The sequence below is a fragment of the Zalophus californianus genome, chromosome 4, assembly GCF_009762305.2.
Source record: "Zalophus californianus isolate mZalCal1 chromosome 4, mZalCal1.pri.v2, whole genome shotgun sequence".
Taxonomy (NCBI): domain Eukaryota; kingdom Metazoa; phylum Chordata; class Mammalia; order Carnivora; family Otariidae; genus Zalophus; species Zalophus californianus.
The window spans coordinates 186,051,988-186,056,208 of record NC_045598.1 but is presented as its reverse complement, the minus strand read 5'-3'; the positions used below and the strand labels follow the sequence as shown (position 1 = coordinate 186,056,208).

Sequence of the window (4,221 nt, the reverse complement as noted above, 5' to 3'; positions counted from 1 at the left end):
GATAGGAAAGGAATTTTGAGATTGTGGAGTCTAAGGTTTCTAATATTCATCCAGTTAGGACTGTCAAATAAAATACAGGACACACCCAAAAATTTGAATTTGAGATAAACATATATTTGATGAATATATTTGAATAAGTATTTCCCAAATATTGAATGGGAAATACTTATAACAAAAAAAAATCATTGATTACATGAAATTCAAATTTAACTGGGTGGTATATATATTTTATTTGCCACACCTGGCAACCCTAATTTCAGGGGAAGTGCACAGTGCAGTAGACATCCTGGCTCTGAGCTCTCATGAATGGGTAAGTATCAAGTAGCTGCCTTTTCTATAAAGTTGAGAGTTAAAGTGATGGAATCAGATGGACATAAATGAGGATAACATGCCTTAAGGCATGTTAACATTTAAAGATTTGGCCACTTTACAGGTAATCTAGAAAAGAGACACGTAGACAGACAGACATGAGCAGGGTTTTCTGTGTTTGTCTGAATTCTCAGAAGCAATTCCTAAACAAGGAATTGAGACAAGTGATTTATTTGGAAGGTGATCCTGGAAACATCGCTAGGAGAGAAGAGAAAGCAGGTAGAGGAGAAAACCGATGCAGGTGCTAATGAGCAAGAGCTCTGTGTGGGCTGCAGAGTCAGTCCTGTTGCAACCTGTGGGAGGCAGCATCAAAGATGCCTCAAACCCAGAGTCCATCCACCAATGAGTGGATAAGGAAGATGTGGTTCTTGGGCGTATGCATGTGTACCCGCACACACCCATATACACACATAGGAATATTACTCAGCCACAAAAAAAAGAATGAAATCTTATCATTTGCAACAACATAGATGGATCTAGAGGGTATAATGCACACAAATACTATATGATTTCACTCATATGTGGAATTTAAGAAACAAAACAAACAAAAAACAGGCAAACAAACAAAACAATCAAACTCTTAACTACATAGAACAAACTGGTGGTTGCCAGAGGGGAGGTGGGTGGAATGGGAAATGGGGACTGCCAGTTCGCTGGTACCCAGTGAGAGAAAGCCCATGTGGAAGGTGATAGGTACTTATGTTAGGACGCCTTCAGAGGTCCGGGGTGATATTTGCTGAAGAGACATAGGTTGAGCATTCACAGAAGCTGCCACAATATGTCTATCAATCAACATATAGAAATAGAGGTCAAACTTATGATAAATTTTATGTTATATTTAGATACATATTCAGACCAAATCTGAACAGATTCCAGTTGTCTGTAATATTGGTTCATCTTTGTACAATTTTGTCTGACCTCACTGACCCCGCAGGAAACCCCACACTTGTAAGTCTCTGTATGTCCCCTAGGGGCTCATGTGCTCCAAATTCTTTCCAAGGTTAGTCCCGGGACCAGCAGCCACCATGTATGGCCTTGCCCTACTGCATCTCTGCCCACCAAGGCCAACTCATTCTTTCTCCAGTCTTCGCATTTCTGTGCTATTGCTGTGTATCTCATTGAACACCCAGGAGGCCGGCTTCAGTCCATTTGTTGTTAATGGGTCTTACCCTGATAACTTTACTGTAAGGAAGTCACATTCGGGGAATATTGGCTGATATGAGATTATGGAAAAGACCAAAGAGGGGACTATTTTTAAATTCCAATAAGAAGTCCAAAAAGTAGACTAGTGATCCATCAAGAAATGGATATAATTTAAAGCTCTTGGGTTACTTTCAGCCACCACACATTTTGTGAGTTTAGTAACTGCATCCCTATAATTCAGCTCTCAGAGAAAGTCTGTAATAGACTATTTATGAAAGGGGCCGAGTCATACCCCAAAGGTTTCACTCCATGAAACCCCACAGTGTTTGTGGAGAATTACCTTTCACAGATGTATGTGGGGCTCCAGTGGGTCACAACCTCTATCATTAGAGCTACCAAGATGGTTTTATAGGGTGATATTTTTAATTTGAAAGGGAAACATGTACTCTCTGTAAGAAACAGCTAACTGTACCATGCCATATAAAATGGATTCCTTCTTTTAAGCCTCTCTGCCTTTGATTACTTGGCCGCTACCAATGCAGAGGGATTTGGTTCTGTTTTCTGGGTGGGAAGGGCTTTGTCCACACACAGTAACTGCTGGTGAAGCAACATGCTCACAGAGCAGAGTCAGAGAGGGAGAATACTCTATTTCTGAGACGTGCCCACGACCGGGATGTGCTTGCCGCCACCTATGCGGTGTGGGTGTTAAGTCCGGGAACGTCCACTAGGTCTAGGTGCTAAGAGCCTTGTGAGGCTCTGTGTGTTGCTACTGTGTCTGGTTTTTCCAGCCTGAAGAAGGCCTCTCTAAGGACACGGTCCAATTGTTGTCCTCTGTATCTTCTAGTTGAGGGTTAGTGGATCCGGCCAACATAAGAGCGGGATACCTCCAAATTGGAAGTTCAGATTAACAAGAATACACACACATTTACAGAATAATATAATACACACACAATACCCATGTATGTATATATACATATCACACATATGTACGAACCCGCATCGTGCTTTTGTCTGCTCGTGTTTTAGTATAAGTATGCTCCATGAAACACCGGGGACGTTGAAAAAGAAAATTGTTGTTTATCTGGAATTCAGATTTTCCTGGTGTGTTTCATCTCACAACCACGTTCTCTCCCCTGCTTGCCTGGGCTGGGATCGCCTGCTTGGCCCAGGGCCCTCACCACAGTCTTGCCTGAATGCCACTCCAGGTGGAGACAGAACATTCCTTCATGGCTAGGCTAAGTGGGCACTGCTGAGGACATTTACGGAGGTCAGGCCGCTGGTCGCACCACTGTGTTGACCTCCTTCCAGAACACTCTGAAACACTAGAAGACCCTGAGGAACAGACTGGCCCACCAGGCCTCACTAATCCCTCATCATGCCCTCGCTAATCTCGGAGTGGACAGAGGTTTCAGCTCCCTTACAGTCTGGCCCTTCACAAACTTGAAGGGACATTCCAAGGTCTGAGTACATTTTCCCGAATTGTCTTACCAGCACAAATATCTCCCCCACCATAGTATTAATTCTATTACCTTTTACTCAGTTTCCAGGTCCTCCTTAATATGCCACTCCCATACCTCTTCTGCTGAGGATGCTCGCTGAGCTCCATGTATGCACTCTTTCATTAGCTTCCCTTGTCTCCTGTCCTTTAATTACTCCTATTTGTTCTGAATTTAAGGGGGAGTCTTAATTATCATCATAGTGCTCAGAGTCATTGCCCTTGCCAGAAAGAATAAAAAAGAATCACTTGTCCACTGCCCCTTTAGATGTCAGGACTTTTTACTTTGGAATATTATCTCAAATTATTACCAGAAATCTTTGCATGTAGGGGACTTTGCATTTGCAGACTTACATAACTGACAGTCAGCAAATTATCCAGATCAGAGTTGGGAACATAAGAATGGTAGGCTTCTCCTCATTTGCTATGTGTTTTGTAGAACAAAATGTAAAGTGTAAACAGATTTTTTTTTTCTATCATCCAGGTGTTTGGATACCTGTATGACTTGCCCTTCACGCCCTTTCTAAATTTATGTATTTTATTTACTTATTTATTTATTTTAAAAATACGGATTTACTTCACGAATTTACATGTCATCCTTACACAGGAGCTATGCTAATCTTCTCTGTATTGTTTCAATTTTAGTATCTGTGCTGCCAAAGCGAGCACTCACACCCTTTTTGAAATTTTTAAATTATTTATTTATTTATTTGTTATTTGTTTACTTGTTTATTTAAGTAGGTTCCATGCCCAGTGTGGAGCCCAAAGCAGGGTTTGAACTCACCACCCTGAGATCAAGACCTGAGCTGAGATCAAGGGTCAGACACTTAACTGTCTGAGCCACACAAGTGCCCCCATCCCCCCCTTTTTTAAAATGAACGATTGGAAATACCCAAATGATTCCCTGACAATTTTACTTCACACCATGAATTCATATGGTATTGATTAAGTGTAGCTCAGAAATTGTAGCAAAATTTGAGGTGCAATAAAGGGCTTCATATGCCTGAGATTAAGATTCTTCTTCAAAGATGGATAGATTGGTCACTGAGTCATTTACCTATATCCCAGACACAGAGCTCAACTACATTTCCCAGCATCCTTTGCAGTTAGGCAAGGACCTGTGATGGGTCATGTGATATGAGTGTTCAGAGGAATGTGGGCAGAAGGGACATTTCCAGGTCCACCCCATAATGCCCTCCTATGTTGACCTCTGC

The 4,221-nt window shown here is 41.8% G+C and overlaps 1 non-coding gene across 1 annotated transcript; it reads right to left on the bottom strand.

Annotated features, from left to right (window-relative positions):
* Positions 1 to 3,569: 3,569 nt before the first annotated feature.
* LOC113917164 lies at positions 3,570 to 3,676 on the bottom strand. The gene has a single exon (XR_003518148.1). It is a non-coding gene; the product is annotated as a U6 spliceosomal RNA (small nuclear RNA).
* Positions 3,677 to 4,221: the final 545 nt, after the last annotated feature.